The following is a 20,527-nucleotide window of genomic DNA, read 5'->3' as shown; positions in this document are numbered from 1 at the left end:
GAACGCGTCAGTGCAATTTTCAGTGCCCGGCCGGTGCCGGATGGTGTAGTCATAAGCAGCCAGCGTGAAAGCCCATCGCTGTATGCGAGCTGACGCGTTGGCATTGACAGCTTTTCTGTCTGACAACAGAGATGTTAACGGCTTGTGGTCCGTCTCTAATTCAAACCTCCAGCCAAAGAGGTATGGATGCATCTTTTCCACCCCATAGACACATACGAGTGCTTCCTTCTCAACCATCCCATATCCCCGTTCTGCCTGAGAAAGCGACCTGGAGGCATAAGCCACAGGTTGTAGTTGACCCTCAGCATTACCCTGCTGCAACACGCACCCAACCCATAGGACGATGCATCACATGTCAGAACCAATTTCTTACAGGGGTTGTACAGGGTCAATAACTTATTTGAACAAAGAAGGTTCCACATCCGATTGAAAGCCCATTCCTGACAGTCCCCCCAAAACCAATCGCAACCCTTACACAGGAACACATGTAGCGGCTCCAACAACGTGCTTAAGTTCGGCAGAAAGTTCCCGAAATAGTTCAAGAGTCCCAGAAATGAACGCAACTCCAATGTGTTGCGGGGCCTGGGCGCTCGTCGAATCGCCTTTGTTTTGGATTCGGTGGGCCGAATCCCGTCTGCCGCAACCCTCCTGCCCAGAAACTCGACCTCAGGAGCCAAAAACAAACACTTAGACTTCTTCAGGTTGTGGAGGTGCTCCTCGGTGTCACGACCCGTGATGAAGATATCATCCTGAAATACGATTGTTCCAGGAATGGATTTGAGCAAGCTTCCCACGTTTCTTTGAAAAATCGTGGCCGCTGATCGAATGCCAAACAGGCACCTGTTGTAAACGAACAGTCCCTTGTGCGTGGTGATGGTGGTCAGTAGTTTAGATTCGTCAGCCATTTCTTGGGTCACGTCAGCTGAAGTGAGGTCCAACTTGGTGAACAGCTTGTCGCCTGCCAGTGTGGCAAAAAGATCCTCCGCTCTCGGGAGCGGGTATTGGTCTTGTAGGGACACCCGATTGATAGTGGCCTTGTAGTCGTCACAGATCCTGACTGAGCCATCCGCTTTTAGGACAGGAACGATGGGGCTCGCCCAGTCGCTGAATTCAACGGGCGAGATGATGCCCTCTCTCAGTAACCTGTCCAATTCACTCTCAATTTTCTCCCACATCACATACGACACAGCTCTGACTTTGTGGTGCACTGGTCTGGCATCCGGGGTGATGTGTATCACTATTTTGGTACCTTTGAATGTCCCGACACTAGGTTGGAATAGTGACTCAAATTGTTGTAGGACTTGTGAGCATGAACTTCGCTCCACAGATGACATTGCGTGCACATCCCCCCATTTCCAGTTCATCTCAGTGAACCAGCTCCTTCCCAACAGTGCGGGACCATTGCCCGGGACAATCCAGAGCGGCAGCCGGTTCACTGATCCATTGTGTGCGACCGCCAACATTGCACTGCCCAGCACTGGAATGATTTCTTTTGTGTACATCTGTAGTTGTGTCTCAATGCGTTTTAGTTTGGGTCTGCTGGCTTTGAGTGACCATAGCTTTTCGAATAGTTGAATGCTCATGAGTGACTGGCTGACCCCCGTGTCCAGCTCCATGCGCCCAGGGATGCTGTTTAATAGGACTTCCATCATCATAGGTGGCGTTTTGGTATATGAGCTGTGAATGTTTGCCACCTGAACCCGCGGAACTTTAGCGTCCATTGATTTGTCCCAAGCATCACCCTGCCTCACAGACCCCTCTTCTGGTCTATCTGCCTCGTAAATTAGCCTGGTCGCAGGCTTCATGCACAATCTAGCTAAATGGCCACTGAGGTTACAATTTCTGCAGACGAATTGTTGAAACCTGCAAGTCCTGGCAGTGTGTCTGCCCCCCACACCTCCAGCATGAACTGAGATTCCCATTGTTGTGAACAAAAGAGCTGTTACTAGGCATTCCTCTCTGATTGTCCCTTTGACTGCCCTTGAGCACCCTGTTAATGGGTAACAATGGCCCCATCCCGGGCCGCATTGTCCACTGGGATGGCGTAAATGTCCATTCAGCCTGCCATTGTCTCTGTTGAAGACCTACTGTGGGGTCTATTGCTGCCTGCCCTTGGCTGCCTGCGGGGCTCTGAGTTGCGTCTATGATATTGACTCCCTGATCCATCACCACGTTGGAGGCAGAGTTGCGCGCGTATATTATCTTGGTTTCCTCCTCCCCCGCCATAAAAGTCTGAGCCATCAACGCCGCTGCCTCCAAGGTCAAGTCCTTGGTCTCAATTAACTTTCTGAAAATCCCAGTATGACCGATGCTCTCAGTAAAGAAATCCCTCAGCATCTCCCCTCTGCAGGCGCCTGTGAACTTACAGAGACTGGCCAAGTGCCGGAGGTCCGCAACGAAGTCCGGTATGCTCTGTCCTTCCCGGTGACGATGGATATAGAATCTGTGTCGGGCCATGTGTACGCTGCTCACCGGTTTGAGGTGCTCACTGATTAGTTTGCTGAGCTCTTCAAAGGTTTTGTCCGCCGGCTTCTCGGTGCTAGCAGGTCCTTCATTAGTGCATAACACTTGGGTCCACAGCTGGTGAGCAGATGAGCCCTACGCTTGTCGACTGCTACACCTCCCAGCCAGTCTTTTGTAACAAAGCTCTGCTGAAGCCTCTCAATGAAATCGTCCCAGTCCTCACCAACACAGTACCGTTCCTTTGTGCTACCGGTGGCCATTCTCGTGGGTCGATGATTCCTGTTTCTCGTCGCCAATGTAAAGTCCTTACTCAATGCTACAAATCCACATGAGGCACATTCTGTGAGCAAGGTCACTCTGTGACCTGAACCTTTATTCACAGGACCAAAAAGTGATGACCCTGCGTGGGACCTCCCTTTATATACCTGGATGACCAGGTAAGGAGTGTCTCCCACAAGTTCACCCCCTGTGGTCAAGGTGTGCATTTCTTAGGTATATACAGTATTGCAGTGGTGTTACATAAAGGTTACATACATGACAAAAAAACCAAAATCAAAGTATGACGTCACAGTGATTGGTCGGAGAGTTTTTCTCTCATTTCTGGGGCATTAGTTTGAATTACGAACTGGGATCAAAAACAAAACTTGAAAACTTAATTAACTAAGTACATTGGCCCAGAAATCGCGGTCTCCCCGGGTCCGTACAAAGTTTCTGCGGACCCAGGAAGGCATCGCAAAAGCCTGTTTTCAGTGCGCAATGTGCATATGCTGAAAACCGGCTTTTGCGATCTGTCAAGATCGCACGCATCTCGGGAGCGAGGACATTTGCAAGGGCAAGATTGCGGGATTTACGCATATCTTGTCCAGCAAATGTGCATAGCCTACTTTTACCGGTGTAAGAGTTTTAAAATACACAAAACCATTTTAAAATAAAGTTATAAAAACAGATTTTATTGTTAAAAACCCTCCTCACTACAGTAAGTTTATTATAAAGCATAATTTTAAAAACTTTTTTAAAAACGGGAAAATATTTATTTTTTAAATACATTAATAACTTTAATTTAAATTAATAAAAATATGTGGTGCATTTTTTCTATCTTTTATTATTGCTTATTAGTGTTTGGGGGGGGGGGGCTTCTCATTCATAACAATGGGAACTCCAACTTATGGAGTTCCCATTATTATGAATGAGAATATACTGCACCTGATTGGCTGCCCAGAGCCATGTGACTCCAGCTCCAGGCCTGCGCACGTCCTGATGTGCACGTGCTGCAATGCGCAGTCAGGAGAGGCCTCAGGACCGGGATTCTGCGTGGTCGCAGCAGCTTCAGGTACTTGGGCAGCTTTTTTCTAAAATCCATTCGAATGGCCGCGGGAAGGAGAAATCGGGATTTCGGGGCCATTAAAGATGGCACGACAGGCGATGTGTTTCTGCTGTTGCAAGTGGGAGCTGATTGACCCCATTGAGGTCCACGGCGACCACATCTGCAGCAAGTGTCTGCAGCTCGAAGAACTTCGGCTCCATGTTGATGAGCTGCAGTCCGAGCTGCGGACACTACGACACATAGAAATATAGAAAATAGGTGCAGGAGTAGGCCATTCGGCCCTTCGAGCCTGCACCACCATTCAATAAGATCATGGCTGATAATGATCAGTACCCCTTTCCTGCTTTCTCTCCACACCCCTTGATCCCTTTAGCCATAAGGGCCATATCTAACTCCCTCTTGAATATATCTAACGAACTGGCATCAACAACTCTCTGAGTGAAGAGGTTTCTCCTCATCTCAGTCCTAAATGGCTTACCCCTTATCCTTAGACTGTGACCCCTGGTTCTGGACTTCCCCAGCATCAGGAACATTCTTCCTGCATCTAACCTGTCCAGTCCTATCAGAATTTTATATGTTTCTATGAGATCCCCTCTCATTCTTTTAAACTCCAGTGAATACAGGCCCAGTCGATCCAGTCTCTCCTCATATGTCAGTCCTGCCATCCCGGGAATCAGTCTGGTGAACCTTCGCTGCGCTCCCTCAATAGCAAGAATGTCCTTCCTCAGATTAGGAGACCAAAACTGAGTTAGATGTAGTCCTTACTACTAGGGGGATCAAGGGGTATGGCGAGAAAGCAGGAATGGAGTACTGAGGTTGCATGTTCAACCATGAACTCATTGAATGGCGGTGCAGGCTCGAAGGGCCGAATGGCCTACTCCTGTACTTATTTTCTATGTTTCTATGTTTCTACAATATTGCGGTGAGGCCTCGCCAAGGTCCTGTACAACTGCAGCAAGACCTCCCTGCTTCTATACTCAAATCCCCTAGCTATGAAGGCCAACATGCCATTTGCCTTCTTCGCTGCCTGCTGCACCTGCATGCCAACCTTCAATGACTGATGTACCATGACACCCAGGTCTCGTTGCACCTTGCCGCAATTCAGATAATATTCTGCCTTCATGTTTTTGCCACCAAAGTGGATAACCTCACATTTATCCACATTATACTGCATCTGCCATGCATTTGCCCACTCACCTAATCTGTCCAAGTCACCTTTAAGCCTCTTAGCATCCTCCTCACAGCTCACACCGACACCCAGCTCAGTGTCATCTGCAAATTTGGAGATATTACACTCAATTCTTTCATCTAAATCATTGATGTATATTGTAAATAGCTGGGGTCCCAGAACTGAGCCCTGCAGCATCCCACTAGTCACTGCCTGCCATTCTGAAAAGGACCCGTTTATCCTGACTCTCTGCCTCCTGTCTGCCAATCAGTTCTCTATTCACGTCAATACATTACCGCCAATACCATGTGCTTTAATTTTGCACACCAATCTCTAGTGTGGGACCTTGTCAAAATCTTTTTGAAAGTCCAAATAAATCACATCCCTTGTCCACTCTACTAGTTACATCCTCAAAAAATTCTAGAAGATTTGTCAAGCATGATTTCCATTTCATAAATCCATGCTGACTTGGACCGATCCTGTCACTGCTTTCCAAATGTGCTGCTATTTCATCTTTAATAATTGATTCCAACAATTTCCTCACTACTGATGTCAGGCTAACGAGTCTATAATTCCGTTTTCTCTCTCCCTCTTTTTTAAAAAAGTGGTGTTACATTTGCTACCCTCCAGTCCATAGGAACTGATCGAGACTCGATAGTCGGTTGGAAAATGATCACCAATGCATCCACTATTTCTAGGGCCACTTCCTTAAGTACTCTGGGATGCAGACTATCAGGCCCTGGGGATTTATCGGCCTTCAATCCCATCAATTTCCCTAACACAATTTCCTGGTTAATAAGGATTTCCCTCAGTTTCTCCTTCTTGCTCGACCCTTGGGTCTCCTAATATTTCCAGAAGGTTATTTGTGTCTTACTTTGTGAAGACAGAACCAAAGTATTTGTTCAATTGGTCTGCCATTTCTTTGCTCCCCATTACAAATTCACCTGATTCTGACTGCAAGGGACCTACATTTGTCTTCACTAATCTTTTTTTCTTCACATATCTATAGAAGCTTTTGCAGTCAGTTTTTGTGTTCCCAGGGGGGAGGGAGAGAGTTACCTGGATGCTGCGATCCAGGAGGCAATCACACCCCTTAGATTAATTCATTCAAATTTGATCTGTGGTCCGGGACAGGAGGATGTGACTTCAAGCGAGGCAGGTAAGGGGACCAAGGATAGGAATGTTGGAGGACCTCAGCCCTTGCTCTTGTCCAACAGGTTTTAGGCTCTTACTTCCTGTATGGAGGAGAGCAGGGACTGCAGGGAGGATGAGCAAACTGATCACAGCACCATGGTACAGGAGGCCATTCAAATGGCAGCAGTAAAATAAATGTTGTAGTGGTAGGGGACAGTATCATTAGGGGGATAGATACTGTTCTCTGCAGCTGAGAGCTAGAGTCCCGAAGGCTATGTTGCCTGCTCGGTGCCAGTGTTAAGGACATCTCCTCTGGGCTGGAGAGGAACTTGGAGTGGGAGGGGGAAGATCCAGTTGTCGTGGTCCATGTGGGCAACAATGACATAGATAGGACAAAGAAAGAGGCTCTGCTGAGGGAGTATGAGCAGCTAGGGGCCAAATTAAAAAAGCAGAACCATAAAGGTAATAATCTCTGGATTACTACCTGAGCCACGAGCAAATTTGCATAGGGTAAATAAAATCAGAGAGTTAGACATGTGTCAAAGATTGATGTGGGTTTTAGTTTGTGGGACACTGGCACCAGTACTGGGGTAAGAGGGAGCTGTTCCGTTGGGACGGGCTCCACTTAGACCATGCTGGGACTAGGATCCTGGTGAATCAAATAACTAGGGCTGTTGAGAGGGCTTAAACTAATTAGTAGGAGGGAGGATTCAGGTGAGCAAAAATGTTAAAGTCAAAGAATAAGGAGAAGGCAATAGAGCAGGTAGCACTGGGGGAAATGAAAACCAGAGCATGACAGGAAGGGACAGAATGTATAAACATAACGGTGAATCAGAAAGCAGGGTCAAAGCAGGGAAAATGTTTTTAAAAAACTAATTTAAAAGCTCTTTATCTGAATGCATGTAGCATTCATAACAAAATAGATGTGTTGACGGCACAAATAGATACAGATGGGTATGATCTGATAGCCATTACAGAGACGTGGTTGCAAGGTGACCAAAGCTGCGAACTAAATATTCAGGGGCATTTGACAATTCGGTGGACAGACAGAAAGGAAAACGAGATGGGGTAGCACAGTTAATAAAGGATGAGATCAGTGCGTTAGTGAGAAACGATATTGGCACAAAAGATCAAGATGTTGAATTAGTTTGGATGCAGATAAGGAATAAAAAGTCACTGGTGGGTGTAGTCTATAGGCCTCCTAACAGTAGCTACACTGTTGGACAGAGTATAAATCAAGAAATAATGGAGGCTTGTAAAAAAGGGACGGCAATAATCACGGGTGATTTTAATCTTCATATTGATTGGACAAAGCAAATTGGCCAGGGTAGCCTTGAAGAAGAGTTCATAGATTGTATCCGGGATAGTTTCCTTGAACAGTACATTATGGAACCAACCAGGGAGCAGGCTATCTTAGATCTAGTACTGTGTAATGAGACAGGATTAATAAATGATCTCGTAGTAAAGGATCCTCTAGGAATGAATGACCATAATATGGTTGAATTTCAAATTCAGCTGGAGGGTGAGAAAGTTGGTTCTCAAACCAGGGTCCTAAGCTTAAATAAAGGAGACTACAAAGGTATGAAGGCAGAGTTGGCTAAAGTGGACTGGGAAAATAGATTAAAGTACGGGACGATTGATGAGCAGTGGCAGACATTTAAAGAGATATTTCATAACTCACAGCAAAAATATATCCCAATATGAAGGAAAGACTGTAAGAGAAGGAATAACCATCTATGGCTAACTAAGGAAATAAGGGATGGTATCAAATTGAAAACAAGGGCATACAAAGTGGCCAAGACTAGTGGGAGGCCAGAGGATTGAGAAACTTTTAAAAACCAGCAAAGAACGATTAAATAAATGATTAAGAGAGGGTAGATAGGTTATGAGAGTAAACTAGCACGAAATATAAAAACAGATAGTAAGAGTTTCTACAGGTACATAAAAAGGAAAAGACTGGCTAATGTAAATGTTGGTCCTCTAGAGGATGAGACTGGGGATTTAATAATGGAGAACAGGGAAATGGCAGAGACGTTGAACAAATATTTTGTATCGGTCTTCACGGTTGAAGACACTAAAAACATCCTAATAGTGGATAATCAAGGGGTTATAGGGAGGGAGGAACTTAATACAATCACTATCGTTAAAGAAGTAATACTCAGTAAAATAACGGGGCTAAAGGCGGACAAGTCCCCTGGATCTGACAGCTTACATCCTCGGGTTTTAAAAGAAGTGGCTGCGGAGATAATAGGTGCATTGGTTGTGATCTACCAAAATTCACTGGATTCTGGGGTTGTCCCAACGGATTGGAAAACCGCAAATGTAACACCCCTATTTAAAAAAGGAGGCAGACAAAAAGCAGTAAACTATAGACCAGTTAGCCTAACATCTGTCGTTGGGAAAATGCTGGAGTCCATTATTAAGGAAGCAGTAGTGGGATATTTGGAAAAGCATAATTCAATCAAGCAGAGTCAGCATGGTTTTATGAAAGGGAAATCATGTTTGACAAATTTGCTGGAGTTCTTTGAGGATGTAACGAGCAGGGTGGATAAGGGGGAACCAGTGGATGTGGTGCATTTGGATTTCCAGAAGACATTCGATAAAGTGCCATATAAAAGGTTACTACACAAGATAAAAGTTCACGGGATTGGGGGTAATATATTAACATGGATAAAGAATTGGCTAACTACCAGAAACAGAGAGTTGGGGTAAATGGGTCATTTTCCGGTTGGCAAACAGTAACTAGTGGGGTGCTGCAGGGATCGGTGCTGGGGCTGCAACCATTTACAATCTATATTAATGACTTTGATGAAGGGACCAGGTGTAATGTTGTCAAGTTTGCTGATGATAGAAAAATGGGTGGGAAAGCAAATTGTGAAGAGGATACAAAAATCTGCAACGGGATATAGACAGACTAAGTGAGTGGGCAGAAATTTGGCAGATGGAGTATAATGTGGGAAAATGTGAGGTTATCCACTTTGGTCCAAAAAATTGAAAAGCAAGTTATAATTTAAATGGAGAAAAATTGCAAAGTGCTGCAGTACAGAGGGACCTGGTGGTCCTTGTGCATGAAACACAAAAATTGAGTATGCAGGTACAGCAAGCAATCAGGAAGGCAAATGGAATGTTGGCCTTTATTTCAAGGCGGGTAGAGTAGAAAAGCAGAGAAGTTCTGCTACAACTGTACAGGGTATTGGTGAGGCCACACCTGGAGTACTGTGTACAGTTTTGGTCTCCGTATTTAAGGAAGGATATACTTGCATTGGAGGCTGTTCAGAGAAAGATCACTAGGTTGATTCCGGAGACGAGGAGGTTGACTTATGAAGATAGCTTGAGTAGGTTGGTCCTATACTCATTGGAGTTCGGAAGAATTAGAGGTGATCTTATCGAAACATATAAGATAATGAGGGGACTAGACAAGAAGAATGCAGAGAGGATATTTCCACTCATAGGGGAAACTAAAACTAGGGGACATAGTCTCAGAATAAGATGAGAATGAATTTCTTCTCTCAGAGCATTGTAAATCTATGGAATTCTCTGCCCCGGTGCTGTGGAGGCTGGGTCATTGAATATATTTAAGGCAGAGATAGACAAATTTTTGAGTGATAAGGGAATAAATTGTTATGGGAAGAGAGCAGGGAAGTGGAGTTGAGTCCATGATCAGATCAGCCATGATCTTATTAAATGGCAGAGAAGGCTTGAGTGGTCAAGTGGCCTACTCCTGATCCTATTTCATGTTCTCTTGTTGGTTCTGTAACATATTGCTCCAGAAAACTATCTTGAATGGACTCAAGGAATTCACTACCTTTCTGACTGGAGCTACTCTGCTCTTCACAATCATTCTGAAAATTAAAGTCTCCCATTAAACAACTCTGCTTTTACTTCAAGCATGCCTAATCTCTGATTTAATACCTTTCTCCACTTTATTGCTGCTATGAGCAGGCCCATAGATAATTCCCATTACAGTTCCAAGTGCTCTCTTATTCCTCAGCCGAAACCTCGGCCAACTCAGAAAGTGCATGGTTAAGATGGTGGAGAGCTGGAGCGCGTGGGGAATGCAGAGATGCGTACTCGACCACTCACTGAACCACCCGACTGCTCCATTCTCATTGGTCGTGTAGGTTTATAATTGAGGTTTATCTATCTTGATTATCAAAAAGCCTTTGACAAGTTACCATGCAAAAGGCTAATAAATAAGGTTGCATTTTTGTGGAATACATTGACAGATTTTAAAGTTGGATAAAGAATTGTTGCATTCTTGTAGACTGAAGGTAGTTATTAATGTTAGTGGTTCTATGTGGGGACTAATCACTAGAGGAGTCCCACAGGGACTGTAGTCAGCACCATTATATGTGGTCATAAGGACCTTAGAGGTGAAAAATAGACTGCAGGCAGATCTATATGTGACAAGAAAGTGGGCCGGTATCTGATAAATGTCTCTTAATATTAATAAATATAGCATTGGATCCTCGGGTAGGGCAACTCCAGCATGTATGTACCATGTAAGGTTGTGAGTTCAAACCGTATATGTGACAGAAAGACCTGAGTGTTATTGTGCATGATTCACTGAAGGTTCATGATGTGCCATAATGCTATCGCAAAAACGAAAGAGTTGGAATGTATTGCCTTTGTACCTTCTTTCTTTTATATTGTACTTGCCTCATAACTGAGTCATTCCAATCTCCGTTGAATGTTCAGTGGCTCCATGCCTTCATTCCATGATAAGTCGAAGCAAATACATATCACATCCTCAGTGCAATTTCATTAATATTGAGCAATGGTTATCTTGTAAATAAATTATAAATATATAATACAGCATATTATATGCTTGATGGCTTTGTGCATTTTGCAAGATCACTTTAGAATATTCAGCATTAAAATGTAAAGAATATACATTTTATGATATGAAACAATGAAAACGTTTATTAAAGCTTTAGCTTGCCAAGAAAAATAACAAATTTTTTTGGGCTATCAGGGGTACAGAGATGGGGAGTGTAGCCTATATGAAGACCTCAGGTTTTTGGTGTGTCCGTGTATCTGTAGGTTTAAAAGGTGTGGAACAGAGATATTCAATCTATTTTTCTAAGAACAATGCATACCAAGAAAATCAAAACAGCTCAGGAGACTCTCTGTTTTCTGTCAGTTAGCTAATCCTTTATTCATGCTAATATAATACCCTCAACCCAGTTAGCTTTTATCTTGTGCAGTAACCTCTTATGTGGCAGTTTGTTGAATGTCTTCTGGAAATCCAAATACACCACATCCACTGGTTCCCCCTTATCCACCCTGCTCGTTACATCCTCAAAGAACTCCAGCAAGTTTGTCAAACGCGATTTCCCTTTTATAAAACCATGCTGACTCTGCTTGATTGAATTATGTTTTTCCAAATATCCTGCTACTGCTTCCTTAATAATGGACCAATCTCAGAAATGGCTGAGATTGGTCCAGCAACCACTCTCACTAACAGTTGCAAACGAGAAATAGGTAATAGCCGACAAGATTTAAAAAATTTGTAAGATGGCGCTTTTAAATTGCACTGGTGCATCCGGTTCCTGACTGGAACTCGACAGTTCAAGTTGTCATTGTCATTGCCAGGCACTGAGATCGTTTACGTGGGGCAATTTAACTTCCGGGGCAGCAAGGGGGCAATGCGCATCATTGCCGCACACTGCTGAGAGGGGAGCTTGCGCCAGGAGCAGGACGCTCTGCCTCCACAAATCCACTATCCAATCTCATGGCGGGCAGAGGAACTAACAGCTGTCGCTAAAAAGGGGAATTTCGGCTCGATAATTAAAAACCATCTTAATTTTGACACTTTGCTGTTAGATTGAAAATTCACTAAAATCTCCATTATTGAAGAAGATTGGGAGAGAGAAAGCAGGTAACTACAGACCTGCAGGTCTAATGTCAGTCGTCGGGAAGCTACTAGAATCTGCCATTAGGGATAGAATGCCTGAGCATTTGAACAAATATGAACTGATCTAGCCCCTGTTAAAACAATTACTTTCTCTCATCCTGACCGTTCTCTCTGTTACAGCCCTGATATTCACTCCCTTAAGTCCAAGACGCAGACTTGAATGGATATGGCGGACAACTGGTTTAGCCATTCACCGCCAGATCTGGCTTGACCACATAAAGCACGATCGGGTCCTGTTCTCATTTGCTAAAATTGCTCACTGTTCCAGAATCAATGTAAAGATAAACCCCGGCTTCTATTCTCCACTGCTAACCATCTTTTTAAACACCTCTTCCCAGTCTCCACCCCCACCTCCAACAATAAGTGTGAGGAGCTCATGGACTTCTTTGTCTCTAAGTTTGAGACCATCTGTTCGGCCACCTCTGCCTCTTCCCTACGTTTCCCTAGCCCACCGGGCCAAACTTCCTCTTAGGAAGCCCCCTGCCCTAGCCCTGACCTCACATGTTTCACCAGTTTCTCTCCGATCTCTCCTCATGGCCTTTCCGAGCTTATCCTGTCCATGACACCCACTTCCTGCTCCCTTGACCCTATTCCCATCAAACTACTGACCACCCAACTTCCTTTTCTGGCTCCCATGTGAACTAACATTGTTAACGGTTTGCTCTCCCCCTCTCCCTCAAATCTGCCGTCATCACTCCTCTCCTCAAAAAACCGACTCTTGATTTCTCCATCCTTGCAAACTACCGCCCCATCTCCAACCTCCCTTTCCTCTCCAAAGTCCTTGAACATGTTGTCGGCACCCAAATCCGTGCCCATTTTTCCCGCAACTCCATGTTTGAATCCTCCAATCCAGTTTCCATGCCTGCCACAGTACCGAAACGACTCTCATTAAAGTCACAAATAACATCCTTTGTGACTGTGACAAAGGCAAACTATTCCTCCTCATCCTTCTTGACTTGTTTGCAGCCTTTGACATGGTTGACCACTCTATCCTGCTCCAATGCCTCTCCACTATCATCCAGCTGCACTTGCCTCCTTCTATTCTTATCTATCCAATCGTAACCAGAGAATCACCTGCAATGGCTTCTCTTCCCGCCCCCGCATCATTACCTCTGGTGTCCCCCAAGGATCTATCCTGGGTCCCCTCCTATTTCCCATCTACATGTTGCCCCTTGGCGACATCATCCGGAAACACAGAGTCACTATCCACATGCACGCTGATGGCACCCAGCTCTACCTCACTACCACTTCAATTGAATATTGGGAAGCCCAAAATTTTTGTTTTCGGACCCTGCCACAAACTCCGTTCCCTAGTCACTGACTCCATCCCTCTCCTCAACTTCTGTCTGAGGCTGAACCAGAATGTTCGCAACCTTGTTGTCATATTTGACCCCAAAACGAGCTTTTGACCACATATCCGCAGCATAACTAAGACCGCCTAATTCCACCTCCATAACATCGCCCATCATTGACCTTGCCTCAATTCATCCATTGCTGAAACCCTCATCCATGTCTTTGTTACCTCTAAACTTGAAAATTCCAATGCACTCCTGGCTGGCCTCACACATTCTACCCTACGTAAACTAGAAGTAATCCAAAACACGGCTGCTAATGTCCGAACTTGCACCAAGTCTCGCTCAACTATCAGCCTTGTGCTCGATGACCTACATTGGCTTCTGGCTAAGCAACGCCTTGATTTCAAAATTCTCATCCTTATTTTCAAATCCTCCATGGCCTTGCCCCTCCCTATCTCGGTAATCTCCTCCAGCCCTACAACCCCCCCGAGATGTCTGCGCTCCTCTAATTCTGCCCTCTTCAGCATCCCTGATTTTAATCGCTCAACCAATGGTGGCCGTGCCTTTTGTTGCCTAGGTCCCAAGCTCTGGAATTCCCTGCTTAAACCTCTCCGCCTCTTTACCTCTTTTTTTTCCTTCAAGACGCTCCTTAAAACATACCTCTTTGACCAAGTTTTTGGTCACCTTCGCTAATTTCTATTTATGCGGCTTGGTGTCAAATTTTTATCGCATAATACTCCGGTGAAGCGCCATGGTGCTATATAAATACAAGTTGTTGTTGTTGTTGCTCAGCGAGAGACAGAATAGCTTTATAGGTAAGTGCTGCATGACTAATCTAGTTAAATGTTTTTGAGAAGGTCACTAATAAGGAAGTTAAGGGATTGTCTATGGACATTATCCGTAAGGACTTCCAGAAGGCATTCATTATTGTTCCTCCAAGAGATTATTCGCAAAAAACAGAATTGTAAGTAGCCTTTTGATTTGGATTTATGGGCAGGACCGGAGAAATGATCAGGAGAGCTGGAGGCGCTAGCAAGATCAAGATGGGGGCCCAGTGAGGAGTCAGCAAGATCAAGGCCACAATGGGGAAGCAGGGAGCCAATACGATTGGAGCCAGCAAGATCTGGGCTGGGGAGGGTGGAAGCCAGAAAGATTGGGCCTGGGGAGGCCGAAGGCTTCCTTGTGAGGCCTGGAGGAAGCACTCCTGCTCCTCCTGGCCCACGAGAAGCTCACAAACAGTCAGTCTCATCTGGCCAGTTGACTCCTTCCACTGTGTTGCTTGCTGCTGTCAGACAACAGACAGTGCAGGACTCTCCCTGTGGTGAGGATAAAAATAAGTCAAAGTGCCAAGAACATCATCGGGGCATGACTTTTGAAGGTTAACTAGGCCCCTGCCTGTGTTCTGTGGGAACCTCTGAATGGCATGTTTTGGGGCAGTAAAATGGACAGGATTGGGAATGGGATGGGGTTGGGATGGGGTTGCTCGATCCCAATATTTTAACCTTCTCTCGATGCTCTCCTGCCTGGCGGGGTGGCAGCAGTGTGAAAATTAAGGCTGATATAGCTCTCAATTTGTGGGCTAGCATCAGAAAAAAATGATTATTGTAAAAACCCAACTGGTTCACTGATATTCTTCGGTCAGAGCAAAGAATTCAGTTGAAGACAGTTGCTACACTGAACACCACTGTGGGAGCACCATCACCACAAGGGATCGAGCTTCCCCCACACCTTGGTCCAGATCATTGATGAGAATAATGTAAACCACCACTGCCACCACCTGCTCCGAGCACCCAGGGACGGTAACTAACGTGTCCTGGCCAGCGTCACCCAAAGCTTCACAACAAATTGAGACACATCACCCTTTTAAAAAAAAAATGTTGCCATATCTCCTGCATGGTTAGAGAACAGCAGCAACCATGTGCTTACTCCGCATTCATTGCTGGTGTCTTGCTTTTGTCTATGTTGAAATCTGACCGTTTCTCTCTGGCCCTCTCTCTCTGGCTCTCTCTCTCTGGCCCTCTCTCTCTCTGGCCCCTTGTCACTGGCCCCCTGTCTCTTGCCCTCTGCCTCTGATCCTCTCTCTGGCCTTGTGTCTCTGGCCCTCTCTCTCTGGCCCTCTGTCACCCCCCCCCCTTGCTCTCTGGCCCTCGCTCTCTGGCCCTCGCTCTCTGGCCGTCTCTCTCTGGCCGTCTCTCTCTGGCCCTTTGTCTCTCGCCCTCTGCCTCTGGTCCTCTGTTTCTGGCCCTCTGTCGCTGGCCCCCTGTCTCTTGCCCTCTGCCTCTGACCCCACTGTCACTGACCCCCCCTGTCACTGGCCCCCTGCCACTGGCCCTCTCTCTCTGGCCCTCTCTCTCTCTGGCCAACTGCCGATGATCCTCTGTCTCCGGCCTTGTGTTTCTGGCCCTCGCTCTATCACCATCTGTCACTGGCGCTCTGTCACTGGCCCCCTGTCTCTCGCCCTCTGCCTCTGACCTTTTGTCACTGGCCCCCTGTCACTGACCCCCTGCCATTGTCCCCCTGTCACTTGCCCCCTGTCACTGGCCTTCTGCCTCTGGCCCTTTGCCTCTGGCCCTCTCTCTCTGGCCCTCTCTCTCTGGCCAACTGTCGATGATCCTCTGTCTCCGGCCTTGTGTTTCTGGCCCTCGCTCTCTGACCGTCTCTCTGTGACCGTCTCTTTCTCTGGCCCTCTGTCTCTGGCCCCCTGTTTCTCTCACCCCCTGTCATTGGCCCCCTGTCATTGGCCCCCTGCTACTGGCCCTCTGACACTGGCCCTCTCTCTTTGGCCAACTGCCGATGATCCTCTGTCTCCGGCCTTGTGTTTCTGGCCCTCGCTCTCTGACCGTCTCTCTGTGACCGTCTCTTTCTCTGGCCCTCTGTCTCTGGCCCCCTGTTTCTCTCACCCCCTGTCATTGGCCCCCTGTCATTGGCCCCCTGCTACTGGCCCTCTGACACTGGCCCTCTCTCTTTGGCCAACTGCCGATGATCCTCTGTCTCCGGCCTTGTGTTTCTGGCCCTCGCTCTCTGACCGTCTCTCTTTGGCCCTCTGTCTCTGGCTCTGTCACTGGCCCCCTGTCTCTCTCGCCCTCTGTCTCTCGCCCTCTGCCTCTCGCCCTTTGCCTCTCGCCCTCTGTTTCTGGCCCGTTGTCACTGGCCCCCTACCTCTGGCCAACTGCTGATGAACCTCTGTCTCTGATCCTCTGTCCCTGGCCCTCGCTCTCTGGCCCTCGCTCTCTGGCCATCTCTCGCCCTCTGCCCCTCTGTCACTGGCCCCCTGTCTCTCGCCCTTTGTCTCTCACTCTCTGAATCTCGCCCTCTGCCTCAGGCCCTCTGTCTCCCCCTTCTGTCTCTGGCCCTCTGTCTCCCTCCTCTGGCCCTCTGTCTCCAGCCCTCTCTCTCCGGCCCTGTCTGCCCCCTCTCTCTCCGGACCTCTGTCTCCCCCTCTCTCAGGCCCCCTCTCTCAGGCCCTCTCTCTCCGGCCCTCTCTCTCCAGCCAAATACCGATGATCCTCTATCTCTGGCACTGTGTCTCTGGCACTGTGTCTCTGGTCCTCTGTCTCCCCCCTCTCTCTCTGGCCTTCTGTCTCCCCCCTCTGTCTACCCCCTCTGTCTCCCCCCTCTCTCTCGGGCCCTCTCTCTCCGGCCCTCTCTCTCCAGCCCTCTCTCTCCAGCCAAATACTGATGATCCTCTGTCTCTGGCACTGTGTCTCTGGCACTGTGTCTCTGGCACTGTGTCTCTGGTCCTTTGTCTCCCACCTCTCTCTCTGGCCTTCTGTCTCCCCCATCTGCCTCCGGCCCTCTGCCTCTGGCTTTCTCTCTCTGGTCCTCTCTCGAAGGCCTGTCACCGGCTCTCTGTCTCCGGCTCTCTGTCTCCCCCCTCTGTCTCTCCCCCCTCTCTCAGGCTCTCTCTCTCAGACCCTCGGTCTCCCCTCTCTGTCCTTGGCCTTCTCTCTCTCCCCTCTCTCTCTGGTCCTCTGTCTCCCCCCTCTGTCTACCCCCTCTGTCTCCCCCTTCTCTCTCAGGTCCTCTCTCTCCGGCCCTCTCTCTCCAGCCCTCTCTCTCCAGCCAAATACCGATGATCCTCTGTCTCTGGCACTGTGTCTCTGGCACTGTGTCTCTGGCCCTCTATCTCCCCCCTCTCTCTCTGGCCTTCTGTCTCCCCCATCTGCCTCCGGCCCTCTGCCTCTGGCTTTCTCTCTCTGGTCCTCTCTCGAAGGCCTGTCACCGGCTCTCTGTCTCCGGCTCTCTGTCTCCCCCCTCTGTCTCTCCCCCCTCTCTCAGGCCCTCTCTCTCAGACCCTCGGTCTCCCCTCTCTGTCCTTGGCCTTCTCTCTCTCCCCTCTCTCTCTGGTCCTCTGTCTCCCCCCCCTCTGTCTCAGGCCCTCTCTCTCCCCCTTCTTTCTCTGGCCCTCTGTCTCCCCACTCCCCCCTGTCTCTGGCCCTCTGTCTCCCCCTTCTCTCTCTGGCTCTCTGCTCCCCTCTGCTTCCGGCCCTCTGCTTCTGGCATTCTCTCTCTGGCCCTCTGTTTACGGCCCTCTGCCTCTATCTCTGGCCCTCTCTCTCAGGCCTGTCGCCAGCCCTCTGTCTCTGGCCCTCTCTCTCCAGCCCTCTCTCTCCGGCTCTCCCTCTCCGGCCAAACATTAATGATCCTCTGATCCTCTGTCTCCGGCCCTCTGTCTCCGGCCCTCTGTTCTTGGCCCTCTCTCTCTGGCCCTCTCTCTCCCCCCTCTGTCTCAGGTCCTCTGTCTCTGAGAGGTTGTTTCTCCTGGCTGGACAGCTAGGGGGCACTGTGTCGGGCCATTTAAGACTGAGATGAGAAGAAATTTCTTCACTCAGAGTTTTGAGAATCTATGGAATTCTCTACCCCACAGGGCTGTGGGTGCTGAATACATTCAAGGCTGAGATAGATAGATTTTTGGACTCTAGGGGAATCAAGGGATATGGGGATTGGGCGGGAAAGTGGAGTTAAGGTCCAAGATCAGCCATGATCTCATTGAATGGCAGAGCAGGCTTGAGGGACTGTATAGCCTACTCCTGCTCTTAATTCTTATGTTCTTAAATACCCTAGGCAGAGTATGTTTGCTATACTGCAGTTTCACTTGGATTTTGCACACAAAAGATTAGTGTGCAAAATTAAGGCACATGGTATTGGGGGTAATATATTGATGTGGATAGAGAACTGGTTGGCAGACAGGAAGCAAAGAGTGGGAATAAACAGCTCGATTTCAGAATGGCAGGCAGTGACTTGTGGGGTGCCGTAAGGTTCAGTGAGTGATTTAGATGAAGGAATTGAATGTAATATCTCCAAGTTTGCAGATGGCACTAAGCTAGGTGGCAGTGTGAGCTGTGAGGAGGATGCTAAGAGGCTGCAGGATGACTTGGACAGGTTAGGTGAATGGACAAATGCATGGCAGATGCAGTATAATGTGGATAATTGTGAGGTTATCCACTTTGGTGGCAAAAACAGGAAGGCAGATTATTATCTGAATGATGACAGATTAGTAAAAGGGGAGGTGCACCGAGATCTGGGTGTCATGGTACATCAGTCACTGAAGGTAGGCATGCAGGTACAGCAGGCAGTAAAGAAAGCAAATGGCATGATGGCCTTCATGGCAAGAAGATTTGAGTATAGGAGCAGGGAGGTCTTACTGCAATTGTATAGGGCCTTGGTGATACCACACCTTGAGTGTTGTGTGCAGCTTTGGTCTCCTAATCTGAGGAAGGACATGCTTGCTATTGAGGGAGTGCAGCAAAGGTTCACTAGACTGATTCCCAGGATGGCAAGACTGACATATGAAGAAAGATTGGAACGGCTAGGCTTATACTCACTGGAGTTTAGAAGACTGAGAGGGGATCTCATAGAAACATATAAAATTCTGATGGGATTGGGCAGGTTAGATTCAGGAAGAATGTTCCCGATGTTGGGGAAATCCAGAACCAGGGGTCACAGTCTAAGGATAAGGGGTAAGCCATTTAGGACTGAGATGAGGAGAAACCTTTTCACCCAGAGAGTTGTAGGCATGTGGAATTCTCTACCACAGAAAGTTGTTGAGGCCAGTTCATTGGATATATTGAAGAGGGAGTTAGATGTGGCCCTTATGGTTAAGGGGATAAGGGGATAAGGGGATATGGAGAGATGGCGGGAGTGGGGTACTGAAGTTGCATGATCAGCCATGATCATATTGAATGGCGGTGCAGGCTCGAAGGGCCGAATGGCCTGCTCTTGCACCTATTTTCTATGTTTCTATATTTCTATACTTATCAGTGTGTGTTACTTTCTCGTCACGCGTGAACAAAGCTCTACTCACTAGTTTTCTAATGCAATTTTTTCAGTTATATTTCCTTGTTAGCATTAAAACGCTTTTTTTACAAAAACTGCACCAGTTGCAGTTATATTCTGGCTTGTGTGAGGCCAAAGCAGTGTGAGAATACCATCTCCAGATAGTTTCAAATTGATTATCAGGATTTGATATATTCATGAGTATCTATTCAAAACAATGTGCCGGTCAGTCTGGACTTAAAAGGGCCGGATTTTCTAAGGGTTTGCAACCGTGTTTTCACCGTGTTTTGACCCTCCGCGGCAAAAACCCGGGCGCAAAGCCCGAGTGAGATCCTTGGCTCATTGTTTGCGGTGGCGATGGGATGTACTGCCGGGGAGAGCTGCACCGGACGTGTAATGATGCGGATTGCGTTACCGTACGAGTTTCGCCACACTCTCGACCCGTACCCCACGCCCAGAACAGCGACAGGTGCAGCCCTGCCAGCCGCGGTAAGTACGAAAACCTGCAAAAAAGGTAAGTTAAAGTTTTTATTTTTAATTTTTTTGCAGTGATTAATTTGTTAAGGGTCTTGGTAATGTTTTTTGAATTTTTTTCCCCAAGGCTGCTCTCACAGCGCAAACAACCCCGGACTAAAGTTGCCGAAACTCGCATTTTGCGCCGCGAATAATCTTGGAACGCCTCCCTTACCAGACCCCAAAGGTTGACAGTTCAGCCTAAAATCAGTAGCGTAGCGAAAATGGTAATTTTCACGTATCGTGAACATTTTCGTCGAAAAAATCCCCCAAACTTGAAAATCCAACCTTTGGACTTTTCAAACGCAATGTACTGTACAGTGTAATTCCATTATCTACCACAGGGTGGATTCAAAACATACCAGAAACATAGAAACATAGAAAATAGGTGCCAGAGTAGGCCATTCGGCCCTTCGAGCCTGCACCACCATTCAATA

The sequence above is a fragment of the Pristiophorus japonicus genome, chromosome 15 (assembly GCF_044704955.1).
Source record: "Pristiophorus japonicus isolate sPriJap1 chromosome 15, sPriJap1.hap1, whole genome shotgun sequence".
Lineage (NCBI taxonomy): Eukaryota > Metazoa > Chordata > Chondrichthyes > Pristiophoridae > Pristiophorus > Pristiophorus japonicus.
This window is presented reverse-complemented; position numbering follows the sequence as displayed.